This window comes from Leucopleurus acutus, assembly GCF_964270905.1.
Source record: "Leucopleurus acutus genome assembly, chromosome: 3".
Taxonomy (NCBI): domain Eukaryota; kingdom Metazoa; phylum Chordata; class Mammalia; order Artiodactyla; family Delphinidae; genus Leucopleurus; species Leucopleurus acutus.
The window spans coordinates 36,623,014-36,645,400 of NC_139145.1; positions in this window are offsets into that span (position 1 = coordinate 36,623,014).

The following is a 22,387-nucleotide window of genomic DNA, read 5'->3' on the forward strand; positions in this document are numbered from 1 at the left end:
GGTAGAAAACATTACATTTAGGAAGAGAAAGCGCCAATAATAGTTAAAATGTATACGGCACTTGCTAAGTGCTATTTTGGGGGCTTTGTGTCCATTAATTTATTTAGTGCCTACAACTCTAAAAATAGAACAGTTATTGTCTTTATTTTCTAGACAAGGAAACTGAGGCACATTGAATTTAAATGACTGGCCCAAGGTCACACTTGAAATATGACTCCAGATTCCTTATTCTTGACTTCTGATTACACTCTTTTAAAAGGTTTTTAGTAATAGTCAAAGAATTTCTAAAAATTCAAAATTTAATGCCTAATGATAAAAAAAGAAGACAGGCAATAAGACATCAGAGGAGACATTTCTGGGTCCCCTGTGCTCCCTACATTCTTCTCCTAAGCTGGGCTTATTCCTTATTTGATCCAAAAATTTAACAGATGGAACGATCCCCTAAGAGTCTTTTGGTCATTTTGTAATTTGCAGAGCCGGTTAGAAATACATTAGGGAAAACTACCCTTTGTGGAAAAACATTCTTTGTTCTCAGGACCAAAAGGGGTCTAATCAAACTATAGAGAAAATTATTTCTAAATTGATAGACATTATATGAACATCGTTGCCCCAAGCAAATAAATGACTATTATTATTACCACTTCCATTTACTGTTCACTTGCTACAGGCTAGACACTGGCTAAATCTTCTATGTACACAGTGAAATCTACTTCTCATAACAAGTGAAGCAGTTGTTACATCTCTGCTCTATAGAACAAGGTTTGGAAGCTCTGAAAAGTTAAATACCTTGTCAAAGTTTCCATGGATAAGAAACGGGTGGACTCAGAATATGAACTTGTGACTACCCAATTCAAGCTTATGCTGTTTTGTCTGCACGTAAATGATGTCAGAGCATTTTCTTAGCAACGTCCTAAAAATGAATTCTATCTGCAAATTCAACAATATCTTTGCTGCTATTCCTTCAGAAACAACCGCTGCTTATTCTTTCAATAGTTCAGGTCAGAACAACAAAAATCTGTAGCCATGCAGATGCATAAGGGCCTCCTTGCAAGGAATTTGGTCTTATAGATTGTGTAAATTAACACTGTGTACCTTAATGTCTAGCCTTTTATTTTATTTTTATTTATTTATTTATTTATTTATTTTTGCGGTACGCAGGCCTCTCACTGTTGTGGCCTCTCCCGTTGCGGAGCACAGGCTCCGGACGCACAGGCTCAGCGGCCATGGCTCACGGGCCTAGCCGCTCCACGGCATGTGGGATCTTCCCGGACCGGGTCACAAACCCGTGTCCCCTGCATCGGCAGGCGGACTCTCAACCACTGCGCCACCAGGGAAGCCCTGTACAAGCTATTTTTTAATGAGGAGAGAGCAGTTTTAGCCAAAGGGTAAAAACTTTCAGAAGTTAGCATTTTAGTTTGGAAGGGTTATACAGTATAGTACAGTACATTACTGCCACCATAAGCTTGGATATAATAACAACAATGCTAATAATGATAAACAACCTGGGTTCAGATCCTGGATGGCCCCCTTAGTACACACCTGTGATTATTGGCTCCCCCTGGGTCAACTCTCCATTCATCTGGTAGCAGCTTCTGCATTTTTCTTAGGAAACCAGACCACCATTTTTCTAAGTCCTGTGTTTAGAGGGAGGGACTTAGCTGAACCCAGCTCCAGTGACCCAAGCTTAACCCTCTCAGTGTATCTATCCTGTGAACATCAAAGATGGCTATGTGACTGTAATTGGTCCAATCAAAACCAGCCCCAAGACTTTTTGGAAACTGCCAGAAGTGAAGGCTTTTCACTTTCACCAGGGATGCTGTCCTCATTTGTCTTTTGCAGCCATCATTCTACCACAGGTGGGACAGTCTGCCTGAGAATAGGGGCCAACACATGAGAAAGCTGGGCAATACAGAGAAACAAAGTCCTACTGAATATCACTTGGGTTCCTTGAATCAAGCCATGTCTAAACCAAGCAGCGACTCCTGAGTTTGATTATATAAGTCAATAAGTCACCTGTGTATTTTTTCCTTACGTAATTTTAAGCCTGGTTTCTGCTGCTTGCAACCAAGAGCACGGACTAATACAGCTAATTATCATTGGCATGTCCTTAGACAACTTATCTACCTTCTAAGATTTTCGTGAGGAGTTTTCATAAAATAATATATGTGAAAGATTCAGCATGAGGCCCAGCACAATTTATTAATTGCTGACTAGGAAAGTATTTGCTGAAGAAGAATAAGCAGCACTGAGAGCTCAGAAACCCTTCTGTGGATGCCAAACAGAAGTGCTCCAGAGGAAGGGGCCAGTGAGTGTGATAACCTTGATCCCCAGAAGCAGCTCCTGTCTTTTTTCAGGCCTCGAGAAACCAGCTTGTGTCTGAAGTGACAAGGCTAAGAACAGGGAAGGAGAAGTGGGTTAGGTCATGCTCATTCGTGTCAATCACTTTCACGTTCCAAGGTATAGTTTTCAAACAAAAAGCCTTAGACATACAAAGGAAAACAAAATAGGTCACTTGGGCCAGAGTGAGTCTTTCAGTAAAACCTGTTCTGGCACAATCAGGCTAAACTGAACTGCATTGTATAAAGCTATAGCACGACGAGAGTAACACCAATGGAAGTAATTTGGGACTTTTTGTTGTAGTTCTGTGGCCTATTTTTCATACCTCTCTGTTGTACAGAGGAATTAATAATGACACAAATTATCCTAATTATCTCCTTCTGGTGCATAATTTGATGACCAGCAATTTAAATAATGGGCCTATATTAAAATGTTATATTTAAAGACATTTTTGAAGCGCTACAGAATTTAAATCACATTCTTAGGTGTTTATTTTTAGTAAACAAGGTCAATCTCATCACAGAATCAGTATAGAGGAACTAGGATAAAAGAAAGAAAATTCACTTATGTGGTTTACAACTAAGACGTAGCTAGCATGTGTATTTGGAGGAAAATTCAAAATTATTGTAATCTGGCTATTAACAGTACTTTGTTTTGTGATTTCTTAAATAAAAATAAATATGGGTTTTTTTATATGTATGTAAACTAGGAAAATTTAAAACTTTATGTTTAATGCCAACAAAAATGTTTCAGGGATTTCAAACACTAGACATTAATTAAATACAACATAATTCTTGTCACTTGTATATGTATAACTGATTCACTTTGTTATAAAGCAGAAACTAACACACCATTGTAAAGCAATTATACCCCAATAAAGATGTTAAAAAAATAAATAAATAAACAATTAAAAAAATAATAATAATTCTTGTCACTTACACTTTTATAAACTCAACTTTAGAAGCATAGCAAGACATTCAAATGGAAACACCACAAGGTACATTTTTAGGTTTGGCCGTACCACTTTAAAAAAGATATACGAGTACAAGCAAAATGATACAGGGATAGTAAGATATAGTTACCCCTGCCAAAATAACTTGATGTCTTGTGAGAAAAAGAGACTCAAACTGGTGAGTTTTAGTTAACTTTCATTTAAGTGTTTTATAAAAATGATTCTACTTAAAGAACTAGGTTGTTTTAAAGGAAGATCCTGAATTAAGCAAACTACGCTTGTCAAATATTCAGACATTTCACGCACGCGTGCACGCGCGTACACACACACACACACACACACACACACACACACACACACACACACACACACAGAGGCATTATTTCCTGAATAGTCATTGACAGATAAAACTGGGATTCTTTTCATTCTTTGAACCACTTAACTGAGGTATGACTGACATGCAAAAAGTTGTACAAATTTAATGTATACAATTTGATGAGTTTGGAGGTAAGTTTATACACAACTGGGATTCTTTTTAATCATACTTTAGAATTTCCTCTTTAATCATACATTAGATTTATTTAGTCTAAGTCTCAAATGGTTCAAGCCTCAAAGTTAACTCCAAGTATGACTTTTTTTTTAACTCATTGAGTAAATATAATAATTTCTAAGCAGCACTCTCCAGTAGAAATATAATATAAGCCATATGGACAAAAGTTTTTAGAAACTAGACTATAAGTCAAAAGAAACAGGTGAAATTAATCATATATTTTACATAGCTCAGTATGTTCAAAATATTATAGTTTCAACATATAATCAATATCAAATTTACTAATGGCTATTTTACTGTTTTGGGGACTATCTGAAATCCAGTATATATTGTACTCTGAAAGTATGTCTCAATTCAGTCCAGCCACACTGTGCTAGTGGCTTCTCACTCGACAGGGCAGTTGTAAAGTCACCAGTGGCTCTTCCTCTGATAATTTCCTTCTTTGAAAATCAACACACCATAGTAAATGCAACATACCTAGTCTCTATCTGCATCCCTTTTCAACTGTGCTCATCGTGGAGAGCCATTTAAGAGAAATCAAAACCTCAAAATTCCAGAATACAATCTGAGAACTATTTGGAGAAATTAAATGGTCCAACAAATATGGATAACTGAGAGAAAATGAAACCAGTGCCTAGATGTATATCCAATAATCTATCCAGTCCAGTGACCTGACACATCAAAAAATTAGATGCCCTTGCATTTTCACTAAAACACTAAACATACAAAATTGTTGGAGGAAAGTACATTCACTGAATTCTACCAGGCCAAGAAATGCAGGCTTTAATTGAATTCTGTAATATAACATTTGAGTTTTGAATGATAAGAGCAATAATTCTAGATAATACTTCCTATAACACAGCTCCAAAGTTTTGTAATACATCAGTTAAATATATTCATTTGGACTACAAACAATTGTGAGAAAATGCTAACATGCTCTGCTCCTTTCCCCCTTTCCCATCTTCAAGCTGGAGAAGGTGGCAAAGGAGTTCTTACAGATGCTTTTCTATCTTGGGTTGGGAATAATGACGCCGTGTCCATAGCCACAGTGTTCTGTCAAATTGCTTGTAAGGCCATGGAGAAAAATCACATAACCAATTATTTGTAATCATAGGGACCCCGCCAACAAACTTAAATTGTTCCTTCTCTAAAATATTTCTTTGTAGATAGTCCTAGTTAATATATTCTTTATCTATTTAAATTTCCATTTTTTTTCCTCAATGCTCTTTGACCATACTTTACTTCAATCGTATACGTAATCTCTCCTATCTCCCAGTCTACTCAAGAGGCACCAAAGCTCAGTAGGTGTAGGGACTGTGGTGTAATGAAGACCCACAGGCTGTGGACTAAAGCCAGTCTTAGTTCAGATTAATAGGTCACTATTAATGCCCTTGCCATTCATAGTGAGTGCTTTGGGCAAGGTACTTAATCTCTCTGATTTGCTTCTTACCTTTAAAATGGAGATGAGACCTAAAGACTTCAGAACATCCAGCAACAATGTCCCGCACAAATGCTAATGCTATTGTTATTGGTATTATTATCAACATTAACCCAATAATCTCATTTCTAAAAGATCTCAAAGTCCTTTAAAAAATCACTAAGTTTAAAATACCTCAGTATTATCTATATCCTTCTCTCTATATATATATAATGGATATATAGATATCTATATGCCTATATCTCTACAGAGATGGATATAGAGATAGAGATATTCTCTCTCTTATTTCCATATCCTATTTACTTGACATCAGGTAGCCTATATTTAATATTTTAAAGAGCATGCAACATTCATTGGGAACTGAGCTTCTATCTTGCAAGATAATTCAAGCCAGTCTAATATAGAGGAATACGCCTTTTTAATATCCCAAAAGGTCAACAGTACCAACATCCTAACTGTCACTAAATGGAGGCACAATTCAAATTTTGTTACTTAAAGTTAACAGTTTCAACCTAAGGATCTCTAAAGAACTCCAAGGCTCAGAAGCTTCTAGCTGCTTCTGGAGTTCAACTGACACACAGTCATGGCAAGCTGGGAGGTAACTGCCCAAGGGCACTCATGAGCAGCAGTAGAGGGAAAATCAAACCCAGGGGTTGCATATGCTCTTAGAAACGTTTCATCTCAAGAACACCAAAAGAAACGCTCTGCAATATGCCAGTCCTCCAGTGTATTTATTATTTCAATTTAATAAGCATTCACCTAGTAAGAATGAAACCAAATGATACTTACTAGTGAATAATGGTTTGTTCCAGTCTCTGGGTTTAAAATAAAGTAACCTCATCAAAGGATAAATACCAGCACTATGCTTGGAGGTCAACAGGTAATGGTAACTAGGAACAAATGGAAAGAAACAAGGAAAACAGTTTAGAGAGTTGGGAGACTGATTTTTTTATGTCAATGATATATTTCTTTTTTTTCCACCTCTTTGATTGGCTAGTACGATTACAATTAAATAAAATAATTTCTTTTCAATAGATTTTGGTACATTTGAATCATAGATGGAGCCTTAAAAAGGAAGAAGAGAATATGATAGCTATCATTTCTAGGAATGAAAAGTGACATTTTTCCATTTCTATAGATATTACATGATCTTAGATGTAGCAGTAGTTTGCCCATGTCATATCCCTTTCCAGAGAAGTTGTTTTCAGGCAGTAGGTTGGCCTCAAACTAAATACAACTTTAGAGAGATGAAATTTTAGAGAAATTTTAGAGAAATCTTTAGAGAGATTAGAAATTTCTGATAGACATCCTGAGGTCTTATTCAAGGTGTTTCTAATTGACATTATTGTCATGTAGCTGAGGAAAAAGATGGACTGCATTTAAAGATATATGATCACTAAACGGAGGTCAAGATCAGGAAATAAAGCTGAATCCTCGTGAAGGCTTTGAACCAGAAACCAGAAAATAGTCATCAACTAGCATCTTCCTTCTTCCCCTCATATAGCCTGTGTCTGCTCGTACTACCTAATTTTTTCTATGAAATAGCTCTTTCTCTATACACACCTCCTCCCAACACCCCGCAAAATAAAACCGGCCCAAAACGTCAGCAGCAATTCCAGAGGTTATGCCATTTCCTAAATCCAAACCCATAGCTACAGTAGAAGCTAAATCCTCTTATCTGACCTTATTCAGTTATATGAACTGAAAAATCAGAGTGGTGACTTTTAAAATATAGACTTTAAAATATAAATTATATTCATATATAATACATATATAGTACATGTATACTATAGTAATATATATGGCATATATATATTGTAATATATAATGATATATACTATTTACTATATATGGTATATAACATTATATAGCACTAATTAATGCATAGTAGGAAATATATAATAAATACATATAAATATGTATTATAAATACATATATGTATTATAAATACATATAATATATACTCAATCAGTATAACTTTTTAAATTAAAATGGCTATATATAAGTCATGCACCAATTTCTGACATAGGTATTAATGCTGGAGGGGAGAGGTGAGGCACAGTCTGCAACTCTCCACCTAGGTGCTCGCACACCTGTAGGGAATATTGAGGTAGATAAGGGGACACAAGCAATATCTCATTTCTTAACTAGACAAAAGTATGATCTGATGTTCGGCTGGTTGTCACTGCTTCTCTGGCTAACTTGCTGGCCATCTTTGAAGGATGCTGTAGCCCACACAAATCTCTGACCTGGGAGCTCCTGTTTCATCTCTTCTGCCTTTCTAAGTCCCCCACCTAGGCATCCCAACTCAGACTCTGACTGCTGGGGCCATTTCCCCTCACAGGAGGATATCTTTAGTGCAGTTCTATCAAAATAGCTTGAGTTCAACCATGATCCACGGCTACTCAAGCCACAGGAAGCTCACACACCCTGATCAACAGTATGCTCCTGAAAATTATATTCTGGGACTTTCAAGACTGGTTCACTAGAGACCTTCCAATGCACTGGACCTCTTAGAATACTTCTGCCTGCACCTCTTAGAATACTTGCTCTGGGATAAGACAGCTGGCATGTAAGTTCAATTACTCTGAGAAAGTCATGCTGTGAGGAAGTCCAAGCTTGCTATCTAGAAAGGCACTATAGAGAAAAGAAAGATGCCTGATGAGTTTTAATCATTCCACTCCCATAAGACATTTAAGTGGAGAAGCCACAGTGGACGTTCCAGATGCATGAGACATGATATGGAAAAGAACTAAGGAATCAAGTCAATGCTAGTACTGAAGCACTAGGCATATGGTCACAATGGAGGCACCCCAGTGTAAGCCGAAGTCATCATGAAGCAAAGACAAGTCATTCCCACTGTGCCCTGCCGAATCTACTGATCTACCAACTTGTGGGCATAGTCAATGGTTGTTGCTTACACTACTTTTCATGGTGGTTGTTACACAGCCATAGATAACCAGAACAACTATACAACCATCACGTTCAAACTCTTTTAGCCTTTTAAGATATTATATACATTTTTGTGGATGGGTAAAGTTCCTCCATTGGTATTTACTATATAAGGTTATTTCTCTAAAAATAATCTTATTTCAGCTGAATTAGCATAGCTTTTTCTATCATAATGGCTTAGTTTAAAATATATATATACATTTTTAAAAATAAAGTTTTTTGCCTATGTGATCTCGGGTAAGTAACATTAACTCCTCTTTATGTTTTAACTTATTTTAAAAATGGAATAATAGCCATTTAATGGGACTCCATGGGAATTCAATAAAATAATATGCATAAAATGCCTTTCACAGTTCCTGACACATCGGAGGTACTTACCAAATGGTGGCTCTTTGGAATAATAGAATATGTTTTCATTTTCACTACTATTCTTCATAAGAGCCAGATGTGAAATATACCTAAAGGAACTATTTCTGACACCGTAAAAGTAATTTTGCATTTAAGAGAGTAAGGTCTGTGGATGTATTTGTTTTCTTGCATCTGTTTTTAGATCATTTGGAATAAGCTTGAGAAATCTTGTCAGTCATTCCCAAGTATGTCTGCTTGTTCTACCAGAAGGAAACTTCTCAACGTTTTGAAGTTACCTAATCTTCACTTGAAACATTTGAAAAAACTTCACATATAGGAAGAGAAAGTAAACAAAGATAAATCATAGAAATTTAATCTGCCACAGATGCAATGAAAAGAGAAAAACTGTGTGGGAGGGGTAGAAGAAACTTGCAAATATTTCAATCAAATTAACATCAAGCATAAGTTAGACAAGACTGGAAAGATAATTACCTGCCTAGAAAAGCAATTAAATTGGGGTTTTGCCTTTTTTAAAAAACAGCACATGCTGCTGTTAGAAAGAAATAATGGAAGTGTTAATTGTAGTAATATAATATTTTAGGAGTTATTTTTTCTGAAATAACTATAAATGTGAAAATATGAAATGTTTGGTGTGAAGGCAGAGCCATGCATAATCAAATATTCTGGAAGCAGTCCATCCTCACACAGACATTCCTTTTTACAAGATTTTGACTGTAAATTATGATTTTACCTGCCCATAATAGAATGGTCCTTTGAAATAACTGTTATCTTCCAACAGTTCCTTCTGCTTTATTGGAAAAGCAGGATCTATGAATCCTTCCTTGATAACTTACTTTAGGCTCTTCATCTCTACTGATTTATTCATTTTACTTGAGCCCTTCTTCAAGAGTGTCAAGGACTTTTATTTTTGTCACAGAAATCATTAATTTGCATTTGAAAGATGGGAAGTTGGGAATAAAGTCTTCAACTAATTATAATCAGTGGCCACATCTAGATGCAGAAGCCCGTGCATAGTCACAAATGATCTTTTGAGGAGTAATGCATCTGTTTTATTCCTGTGTTTTCATCAAAATTGTAGAAATTTTTATTAGTCTCCTCCACATTTCATTTCTCATCGTTTCCTATCTTCTTTTTATATGTGAAACATGCTTGGCTTTTCAATAGTCAATATTTCTAATTCTCTCTTACCATTAATTGCTCTCTTCTTCCTCCCCTTTAACTTTCTTCTTGTTTTACTTCTCTTATTATGAGAATAAGCACAGGAAAATAGATGGATCTAACAAAGATGGTGAGTATATTTTATAATTTATATTTCAGCAGAAAGTAAGAAAGATATATTCACTGAATATCTCTACAGAAATGAAGACATAGTATAAATAGTTAGTATTTGAAATCACAATTAGCTTTCATATCTATCATGTCTTTGAAAGAAAATTGTATTCCATATGTAGCATTTTTAAAAGATAAAGCAAGCGTAGGAACTCTGTGAAATACCAGAATAAAATTTCAAAGGCAAGTCATCTATCAATTTGAAAAAAGAAAATTGAAAAACATTGTGAAGAAAAATAATTGCAACAACGAACAGAAGTCATAAAATCTCCAGTAGAAGGGGAGTTCCGTAATGAAAACTTAATATAAAATAAATGTGGTTGCAATAAAATAGGTTCAAATTTCAAAGGTCAAAAGACAGGGGAGAAAAACACGCTCATGACAGAAAACCAGAATAAATTAATATAAAGTAAGATTTGGTAAAACAACTCAGATAAAACAAAACAAAACACCTTGAAAAATAACATTCAATCAAATTTAATCAAATCATCTTGAACTCATCCCAGACATTTATTTTATATTTTAATAATGTATACAGAAACATTCTGGATCATAGCAGAATTTAATTTTTTGGTATTCTTAAAGAGCAAAGAGTAGGTGCAATATGATCTTTTAACTAAAGTACAAAGATCAAAGCACAACAAACTTCAAGTCAATTTCTGTTTGTAAAAATAGGTACCATTTTAGGATCAATTTCATATAATAAATCATCCACCAATATGTCAGCATACAGTTTCATCAGAAATATACCAAGAGACTTTGGATCCGATATTTGACAATGCTGATAAAATATAAGTTAGCAGGGGCTTCCCTGGTGGCGCAGTGGTTGAGAGTCCTCCTGCCCATGCAAGGGACACGGGTTCGTGCCCCCTGGGAAGATCCCACATGCCGCGGAGCGGCTGGGCCCGTGAGCCGTGGCCGCTGAGCCTGCGCGTCCGGAGCCTGTGCTCCGCAAAGGGAGAGGCCACAACAGTGAGAGGCCCGCGTACCGCAAAAAAAAAAAAAAAAAAAAAAAAAAAATATATATATATATATATATAAGTTAGCCATCATATCTACTCTAGGAATATACTAATACCATTTGACCAGTATTTTCAGGGCCTTTAACTCTGTAAATATACAGTTATTATAAAATAAAGTTGATTCTAAACCTGTATGTTTTACAGTCTAATTTTCATTAAATGAAATTTTAAAAAATCTCTCTCTCTCTTCTGGTTCCATAAAGAGTCCCACTAAAAACATCCATAATGAAGATAGCAACTCTAAGAGAAAACAAATATTCAGATATTGATTGTTTTTTTATTTTGGGGATTAGATTGGCAAAGCCAACAGCCAATGAATGAGAGAACTATTGCACTAATAGATATTTCAAATGTTTCCCTTGGAAATGGCAATGAGAGTAATAACAGCCTGCAATAACAATAATGAATCTTAATAACTTTTCATGATCATGATGATTAACCTAGGCTGAAAATAAAATTATAAGACTATTGTGCAAGATGTTCTCTGAAATTATAAATGAAATATGTTCTCTTCCATATGTACATTTCCAGACAATGTGCAAGGTAGCAGCCATTTCTTTGGCACATAACAAGAGAAAGATCATTCCAACCACGCAAATTAAATTCTGGTTATTGTTTCTGTGAAGTATATACTAAAAGCAATATATATACTTTCTCTTCCCATATCTGCAATACTATTTCTTATGTTTAAGTCAGAAAGAAATCCTCTCACACCCTGATACAGAGAGAAATTAGCTCATCTCTGATAACAGATTGAGCCATCCTTAAATTTTGGCTTTTTCAAGGTAAAATTAAGTATGCTTAATTCTTAGCCTACAATTTGGGTTTATTTAAACAAATACCTAAATTCTAAATCCCTTAAAATTGCTTACCTCCTGACATTACATTTGTTTAAAAATGGCAGTTCTCTGTTTTCGATAAAATTGATGTCAACCATGTGATCCCTAAATGTAATAACTTGATACAACAGCAGGTGGTTTTAGGGCATTATCATTTCAAGCCACTTTTAACAATATAGATAAAAGTTCCAGTTTCAGTAGCATAGGTTATTTTCTTCCAGCAGAACCTGTACTCTGCGTGATTAAGCAGTCTTTAATATTATTAAACTCTGTAGAACATTACATATAGCCTACCATCCTGATTGAACTCCAAAATAGAGAATGGATAATGAAGAAAGAAAGCCCATGTTGACAGTTTGGGAAGCTAATGAGAAATGTGTCACCTAAACTTTAGCCAATATTTGACCCATAATTTAAGATGTCTTCCTATTAAAGGAAATTATTTCATGTGATTAATTGTGGCTTTCCTTATGGTAACATAGAAATCTCCTTCCTCCATCCATCACCAACCATTATATACATCTTTCAAATGGGATATAATGAGGTTTGTCTGCCTCTCTCACATGTCAGAGCAGGGCCATCCAGTTTAACCTAAAATGTTGGAACTTGTCTGGAGTAAATAATCTTTCCATCTTCCAAAAAAAAGTATCTAGGGTGCCATTTCTATGCCAGGCACTTAATTCTGAATGCTTCTCTGTTCTAGAGCTCAACCCTGAAAGGGCTTATAGACAGTTTTTGACACTTTTGACACACTTTGGTCCAGCAGTCAGTGTGGTGTGAAGTCTCAGTGGAGGTGAGCTTCTTTTAGAAGGAGACTTGAAAGAGGGAAAAAAAGAAGTGGTACAAAAGGAATTGGATCAGAAGTCAGTAAAAACGGATTCCAATCCTGTCTTTGTCTTGAACTGTATGATCTTGGACATATTGTATCACTTAACCTATCTTGGCCTCAGTTTCCTCATTTATTAAATTAATGAATGCTGAAAATGATCCCTCAACTTTGAAATTGAACCATACTTCCTTTTAGTGACTTTTATGCCACCTATCTATGATTCTAATGTAAGCGTTTTTCAAATAATATTGATTAATATGTTTCCAACCAGTCTACATTTTCCATCCCTTCTTATGCTCACCATTTTGTCTGATGTCCCTATATTTGCTTCCCAAAGTACCGTTTTTACCATGCCTATACCAGTGCTTCTTAAAATTCATGATTTCAGAATGGGTGAGCACTCACCCCTTTAAGGGGGCCAGCTGATACCTGGCCTGGACCAATGGTTAGCAGACAGAACTATGGACACAATTTTGCCCATTTTTTAAAAGAACCCCCAAATCTTGTTTTTTATATGAAATCTACTAATCTTAAAATCTTATCAAATAATTCTAAAAAACTGAACACCCTACATGGATCAAATAAAATTTATCTTTGAAACAATTATAGCCCATGGAGCAGACGAGTACTTGAAATCTCTAGAGCTTCTAGTGCATCTCAGTAGATGTCCAAGGACCAACTGTTTTCACTCTGCATTCTGAGAGGCATCAAGATAAACACAGCAGAAGACTGCAACTACTCAACGGTCTAGCAAATTGGCAGTTACTTCAACCCACTCATTGTACATGTAAAAATTTATATCTAAACAATTGAAATACCTTTCCCAAGGTCTGATGGCAAATTGGTAACAAAATTGGAACAAGAATTCAAGGCTCACCCTTCTCAGTAAAATTTCTGTACCTTTTAGCCTTCCTCATTTTTCTAATATGTCTGATAGAAAAATTCCATGCTTTCAAATTGCAAACATAATTTTCTATTTTATGGAACTACCTGTCCTAGGATCACTCTGCACTTCATTTGTCTTATTCATTTATATAAAATTTAATATGTAATATTAAATTATACACAAATTATAATAAAATATGGGGTTTATGATACATGCACTTTACTTATATATATATATGAAATATATATAACAATATATAAACAACATGAGGCTTTTAACAATGTGAGTTCTCCTCAAAAACTCTTCAGTTCTGTATACACATAGGACCTTACCTCCATCACATTCTCCATTATAAACAACATCCTTCCTCTTCCTAAGTTTTATTGCCTGAAATACATGGTTTCTCTCTCTTGGGTACTATTTAAATCACAGTGGAAGAAGTCTAATCCTGACAGCTCAGTAAAATCACTTGGATAAGTCAAAATTGATCCATTCTTTTAGATGCCTTGTCATTCTTAACCAGTGGTTTGAATTTGACTTCTCAAATACAGACCACTATGCGAAACATATGTAACTGATGCATTTCAAAAAATGGAAGAAAAAAATAGCATGGCAACACGAGATGATCTTTCCTTTTTTTTTAAAAAAGTGTTGTTGTATTCAGTAATTTTTAAGGCACAGTTATTCAAACACTACAGGAAAAAATGTACACACGGGTCCTTTTTATAGTGTTACTAGAAAAGAATGAAAGTTAATGAAAAGTAGAAATTAAAATGATTATCTCTGGGAATATTCAATTTATATGAATCATTTGTAATACCATTAAATCAGATGAATGTTCTCAGACCTAGGGGACCCAGGAACTGTATTTCATTTCTTCTCCTATTTCTCCTCTTACTTAAATGCTAAATCAGAGGATGAAAACAAGGAATCTACAGGCCAAATCTAATCTGTACACATTTCTGTATGAAATATGCATCATACAAATATATATATATTTTTTATATATAAAAATATTATATATAAAATTATTTTATTTTTATGTTATTTTTGCTGAGGTTGTTGTTGAAACTATTAAGTTGCCTACTTTGAAAAATCAGGAGGTTTTACATACACACTGGATTCTGGCTTGTCTTAAATAACTGGAAAATCTGGAAACAACTAACCAACCTAAGTCACCGCTCCCTTTAAATGGAATGCACGTGTCCTTTACCACAGTCCTCAGCTTTCATGCTTGTGTCTCCAACACTGAGCCCATTTAATAGTTGCCTTATACCCAAACCTCATCACTTATTTACTTATGGGACATTTGTAGGGATCTACAATTGTGAATTTTTGCTCAAACAGGTGTATGCTTTACTAAACAAAAAATAATTAGGCAGTGTCCACACAACTCCAAAGCAACGAGTTAGTTCGATACAGAAAAATAAGAGTTCACACCAAATTGAACACTTATTCAAACAAACTTTTCAATCTATTCATTCTAGGCGGTAAAGTTGGGAGAACATTCTCCATGGATCTCTTACATCTTATAAGCAAGGCATTGACTGCCCTTTCATTCTGAGTAATCATGTGAAAGGCATCTGTATAGTGAACAGCTTTGGGAGATAGAGAGACCATCCTTATCCAGAGCAAAGGACAGTAAGTCTTACTGCCCATTATAAAAGATGTGGGTTCTCTCAGCTCAGAGTTTCTGTCTTGTAAAGAAACCCACTGTGTGTGCGCACATCAAACTGGGACCACTTAGGTTGTCCCCTCCTGTCTTCTGCAAACATCCATGAAACTGTTGCAGGCTAACTTGTTACCCTGTAAATAGACTAAAATCTTAGACACTTCACAGCTTTTGACAAGTTGCTCCATTTACTAATTTTTATGAATTAACTGAACTTGGAGTTGACTCTAATATAAACCATGTTATATTATTTCAAATGTGTTCATTATGTTCACATAAGGAGAAAGATTTACAAACCTCCTACATAGTTGTTCAGAATATTCTGGGTGAACTGTTCATGACTAGGATACTGATACTGTAGAGGTGGTATGCTCTAGTGACTATGCATACAAGCTTTCCAATTAGATAGACTACATCTTAAATCATGGTTTCCCTACCTATTAGCTGTGTGAACTTCGAACTGTTGCTTCCCTTTATTAAGCCTCAGCATCCACATCTATGAAATGGGGCAAAACTTCCTATGTTGTAATGTTGTTGTAAGCATTTAATTCAATATCTGTGGAGTATAACAGAAATTTTCTTGAGAAGTTCATTCAGTGGGATAATCTGTTGACAAATTATTTCTTGTTACTATAGATTTAGTAGAAAGGAACAAAATAGAATGTGTTGTAAACTTCCTTTTTTTTTCCCCCCTCTTCCCTCCAATGTACAGGAGGGTATTCAGGCCTCTATCCCCGAGTTCTAGGTTTTCCTTATCCTTCAAGAATATTTTCTAAAGTTGTTTTTAAAAGGCCAAGAAGTCAAACCCTAACAGGCCTTTAAGCCTATGGTGATGGAATGTTCACTTGGGGAATCAAAGGTCAAAGAATAGAGGTTCCAGATGTGTTGATATCCTGGAATTTGACACTGTGTTTAGAGGATCCCTGAACCAGACCAAAAGCCACGTTCTTAAGGTAGCAGACACAGCAAGAGTTTAAGTTTGCGATGAAAATGAAAACCAGACTGTCTAGTCTTGGCATCTCAGTGGAGGCCCTCTGACAGATTTGTTCTACAGGTAGAGGTGCACCAGTGGAAATGCCCACCCTTATATGACCACACAGGCGCAGGGAATAGAGAAATCCAAAGTGTCAAGTGTGGATTTAAAAACCAAGATCCTTCTCATTTTCATGCACTGCGCAAGGAAGAAAAAGGATTACCAATGGAAAACGGCTGATGTTGGAATTCAGACCAATTTTGGAAGTAAGGCCATCAACTTAGATTTATTGTAATTTGTGAAAAAATGTAAACTTGGTATTTATTTTATGAAGATCATGATAGAGCAATTTAAATCTGTTTAGCAAGTGCCTTGAAAATAGTATGTGCTCAATAAATTGGGGCCTTTATTAGTAGTATTGTCTTAGCCGATATATGCCATTCTTGTTTAAAGATCTCAATTCTGGGACACCTATCTGTTTTCTTCTCAGACATGTGGAATTGTAAGTATTCTAAGAGCTCATCAAGACCAACCTCTTAATCAATGTAGCAACTATCTGTATAGCTTCTCTGACAGATGATTACACACCCTCTGTTGTAATATGTCCATTGACAGGGACTTCACAGTTTTTATTAAGTATTCTTTGTGAAATTTCCATCCACCTACTTTTTTAAAAAGTAGAATATTTTTTATAAGGGTAAGACACCAAATTCCCAGATAAAGATCATTTTCATGACCATATTTTGTCATAAAACATATTGAATAGTTGTATCTACAAAATGAAAAATAAACAGGAACAATGAAATTTAGTTTGCTCGTTAAATGATTTGTATATTGAATCAAATGTGTAGGTATACCTGTTCTTATTTTTAATGTTACACATCTGTTTGTGACTTTTTACACACATAGAACTTGGGATTCCATCTAAATATAACACTGAGTATAAGGAATTAAGGAAGTCAGAGGCATTACATAATAGAGTAGAATAGCATATCATTGTATCTGACAGATCATCTTTGATGTAACCTAATAAAAATCTCAATAATAGTTGAAGATAAATAATAATATAAGGGAAGTCCTAAGAGAACAAAACCATCTAAATTGAAATTTATAAATTAGTTCCCCAAAAGTGTTCAGTGACTTGAATCTAATTCAAAGTGAATTTGGCACAAGATACTCACATGCCCAGGATAATACATGGGCACATTGGAAACAAAGTAGTATGGATTACAAAAATTCACCTCCTAGAGGTCTTCCTGACAGATCCTATCTATCTTATGCCCGGATGGTGAAAGGAGTCATGTTTAAAACTGACGGAAGCAGAAATCATTTGCACCACATTAACTTAATTTGCACAGTCTCTGCTGAAACCTTGGGAAGTCATTTTATTGGGGAAAAGCTTAAATTATAGGTGGTGTATTTCCTCTACAATGAACCTGAGTTATTAAAAGCACTAACAAATCTTATCAGCCACCTATTGTTAGTCAAATTGTGAAATCCATTATAATATTTTCCCACATAAAATTTTCAAGTAATTCAACCAAATGAAGTTATTTCAATTCACCGTATTTATTATCTATTTCTACTGTTGCTGAGGCATTATGGGGAATGTACAGATGAATAAGATTTGCCCTCCCCCTCTTCCCTTTTCCCCAATTTTAAGGAGTTTTAATCTAGTAGAGGGACTTTTGATAGGGACACAAAATACCTGCATTAGAAGGCATACTATGGAAAGGACGATGATCTAATTATGGGTTTCTCCAGAACAAAGCCTTGGTCCCATGCACCAACATATTCTCTTCTCCAAGCCTAATGCCCAATGTGTCCACTGAATGAAGAATTTAAAAACTGGAAAAAAGATACATGGACCAAAGTTGGGTATAAAATGAAAAACAGAGGCAAGGCCTCTAAGTGTGACTGAGGGAGAAATCATACAGTAAGTATTTGAGCAGGGTTTTGAAGAACGAGGAAGATTTTGACAGGCAGTTATTAAGGGAAAGGGTATTTAAGAAACAGAATTCAGCATGAGCGAATTCATAAATATGGGAAAGAACAAAGCTTGATTCAAAGAATAGCAGGGAGCACCTTTGACCCCAGAAGTTTAAGATTAGCTGGAAAGGTATCTCTGGTAGGTATCATGTGGAGATTTCACCTGACAGAGAGCCAGGCAATAAGCATATTCTTCATTTTTCTTTTTCTTTTTGTGTGATCAGCATCTGTTTACCTTAGCCAGATGACAGCGCTCTGTATGCCTAGAAATACCATCTCTTCTCTAGATTTGTTTAACATTACATTTTGTTTTTCTTCCAGTTCTCTTGAGACATAATTGACATACAGCCCTGTATAAGTTTAAGGTGCTGTATGTATTGCTTACATACATCATGAATAGTAAGTTTAATGAACATCCATCATCTCATATAGATATAAAAGAAAATGAAAAAATATGCTTTTCCTTGTGATGAGTGCTCTTAGGATTTACTCTCTTAACAACTTTCCTATACAACATACAGCAGTGTTAATTACATTAATCATGTTGTACATTATATCCCTGGTACTTAATTATCTCATAACTGAAAGTTTGTACCTTTTGACTACCTTCGGCCAATTCCCCCTCCTCCCAACTCTGGTAACCAGCAATCCGATCTCTTTTTCTATGAGTCTGTGTGTTAGGTTGGTTTTTGAAGTATAATTAACCTACAACATTATGTTAGTTCCTGGGGTACAACATAGTAATTCGATATTTCTGTATATTACAAAAGGATCACCAGGATAAGTCTAGTTACCCGCTGTCACCATACAAAGATATTACACTATTATTGACTATATTCTCCACACTGTACATTTCATCCTGTGATTCATTTATTTTGTAACTGGAAGTTTGTACCTCTTAATTTCCCTCACCTATTTCACTAATCCCCTTACCGCCCACCTCTCTGGCAACCATCTGTTTGCTTTCTGTAGCTATAAGTCTGTTTCTGTTTTATATTTGTTCATTTATTTAATGCAGTATAGTGCCCAAGTCATAAGATAATGAATTTTTACACATGTAAAAATAAGTGTTTACCAACCAGATCAATATTTCTAGGATCTTAGGTGGCCCTCTGTTCTGTCTATTAACACTCCATATAAAAGGTAATATGCTCACTTTTATTACTATATGTTACTTTCATCCATTTTGAGTATCTTGCTTCTTCAACTCAACCTATGTCTGAGTTTCAACCATGCTGTTGCACATAGCAGTACCTCATTCTTTTTCTTTGTTTTATAGTATTCCATTGTATAAATACAGCATTACATAAATACAAGTAGTCTATTATATAAGCACCTATCTATCCATTTTACAGTTGATGAACATTTTGGTGGTTTTTAGTTTGAACAAATCAAGTTAAATTTCAAGTTCTGTTAGGACTAAAATCTTTATACAGATAGTGGCCATATAATCCAGTTTGCTGAAGTCCTACTCTTGACATATTTTTCTGGCATAATTATTAATAGTGCCCCCCCATTTTACTCTCAGAAAGTGACATGGTTTGTATGAAAAATTACATGATAATCCCATATAAAATATAAGATGATACAGTTAAATACATATTATTTTCTGAAATGAAAGACCAAGAACAGCCATTGCTTACTATCACAGTAGTTAACTGGATCTATAAAATAAAAGTGAATTAGAAGAATTTCCAAGAATTCCATATACTATACTGCAATCTTAAGTGATCTCTTATTATCATGCATAATGGGCAGTGATTTATTTGAGAATAACTTTAGAATTTCATTACGTAGATTATTAAAATTAACCTCTTCTTAAGACAGTATATGAATAATAGAATATAAATAGAAATTACATCAAGAGCTACAGAACAATTTCTTATCCAGAAACATTTTTTGAGGAGTTCTGTGGGAGAATGACATATTTTATTTTCTCCTTGGCTTTCATTTCACATATATACACCCCAAACACAAAAGAACAGGACCCACAACATGACATTTCACTGAAATCATCAGTAACATCTACATGTTTACTTTTCTTCCCCCTTTTATATATGGCTCTATTTACTTTGAAACATCTCATAAATGGACTTGGCCGTTTTCCTTTTATTCAGTGCGTTTATTATTTATGCTGTTTTAAATTATTGATTGTGCTGTTTATTTGGTATTCCCAAGACTTTTAAAGAAAAGGAATTTTCCCCTAAGTAACTCACATTTAACTCCACCTCCATCTTTCCTCTAAGCACTAATTTAATCAATTCTTTCTATATACATTAGGTATTTCATTCATCACCAATGAAATGTGCATTGAAATACCTGTTTTTAATTTCTTCTGAATATAGTATATATCCTGGACCCCAAGATTAAGTGTTGATGATTTCTTCTGTTACACTGCAGTGTCATGGATATAATTTGTTACCATTAAAATCATGTTACTAAGGATTACTTTTCAATCAGTTTGTGAAATTTAGTGTATATACACTAGAAGGCCTGGAAAATTGGCAAATGGTAAAAGCTTGATGGTCTTACTTAACAAAGTGTTAGTGCGCATTCATAGCAAAGGTATTAAATGGATTTAATGCCTCAAAAAGGTGTTTAAAAGAGGCCACAGATAAAAGGAGGAAGGCTAGCTAGACATAACACTGTGAATGATATCTTCATAATTGTCTTCTGATGAAAGAAAAAAGAACTGGGAGTGCTTCCCTGGTGGCACAGTGGTTGGGAGTCCACCTGCCGATGCAGGGGACACGGGTTCGTGCCCTGGTCTGGGAAGATCCCACATGCCGTGGAGCGGCTGGGCCCGTGAGCCATGGCCGCTGGGCCTGCGCGTCCGGAGCCTGTGCTCCGCAACGGAAGAGGCCACAACAGTGAGAGGCCCGCGTACCGCAAAAAAAAAAAAAAAGAACTGGGAAATGTGTTTTAAACCAACGATGGAGAGGAAAAGGTACTTTTCTAATTTAAGTAACACATTATTACAAAAGTCACTCCATGAATTTGTAAAAATCCAACAGGAAAATGGGTGACAAGATTTGCAACAATAACAACAAAGGAAACTTCTGATTTGTTTGTTAGAGAGATTTTCTCCTGAAAAGATATATGTTCTAATGGAGGAATTTACCTTTAGCATACTATGACATAATATAATATTTATAGATAAAAATAAACACTCTCCCACATTATCTGTTTATATACTTATTACAAAATTATTTTGAGATCATTATTAATTCTCTATTATTTGTTATTGCTGCTGCTCTTTTCTTTCTCGCGGCAAAAAATTAACCTTGTAGCATCTCAAACTTCAAAGAATCCAAACATACAATTTGGTCACTGACAGATCTCAATGCATCTAGAGATAAAGTTTTTCTTTCCTGGTAGGCTTTTACTTAAATATGCAATGTGACTATGTTCTGCATTTTGAATTTCATTAAATGTCATTTTGTCCAATGCTCTTTTAAGTTAATCCAACTGGTCAAGGTTCCAACAGTGGGTCTTGAAAATGAATTTTAGCCTGCGTCTAAAGGTATTCTCTCCAGGAAATTTTCATAAAACCCTGATCAAAATGCTGAGATTTTATGACACATTTGGAATCTTTCACTAAATATAAATTTGTAGGCCTCATCTCTGCTTAACTTCAATCAATAATATTTCTAGACTTGTTCAAGGCTATTAATAATACACTACAAAATTTCAAGGTGTTTTTTTCATAGGTAATTTTCTGACATAAGGTAACTAAACCAAACTCTACCTCTCCTGAAAACATGAAAACACCATAGATAGTCTTCAGGTATGAAACCTTGTCCTCAGTTATTCAAGCATGTCTTTGGGCATTTCATAGCCCGCCCTCTCATACCCTCTTTGGAAGATTCCAGTCATTCCTGATGTTAACTGATCTCATTAGTCAGAATCTTCTCCTGACCAACCTGGATTTTTTTCCAAGGAGAATGGCTTTTCTTTCCCCAAAATTTACAGTGTTTGCAGGAAAGCACATATTTAAAAATAAATGACATTAAAACAATGGGAAATTGAACCCTCACAAAGTGTTTATGGAAATACAAAACAGTGCAGTCACTTCGGAAAACAATCTGGCAGTTTCTCAAAAAGTTAAATGTAGAGTTACCATATGATCCAGCAATTCCACTCCTAGGTATAAATCCAAGAGAAATAAAAACATGCATCCACAAAAGAACTTGTACATGACACCCAAAAGTAGAAACAACCCAAATGTCTATCAACTGAGGATGGATAAA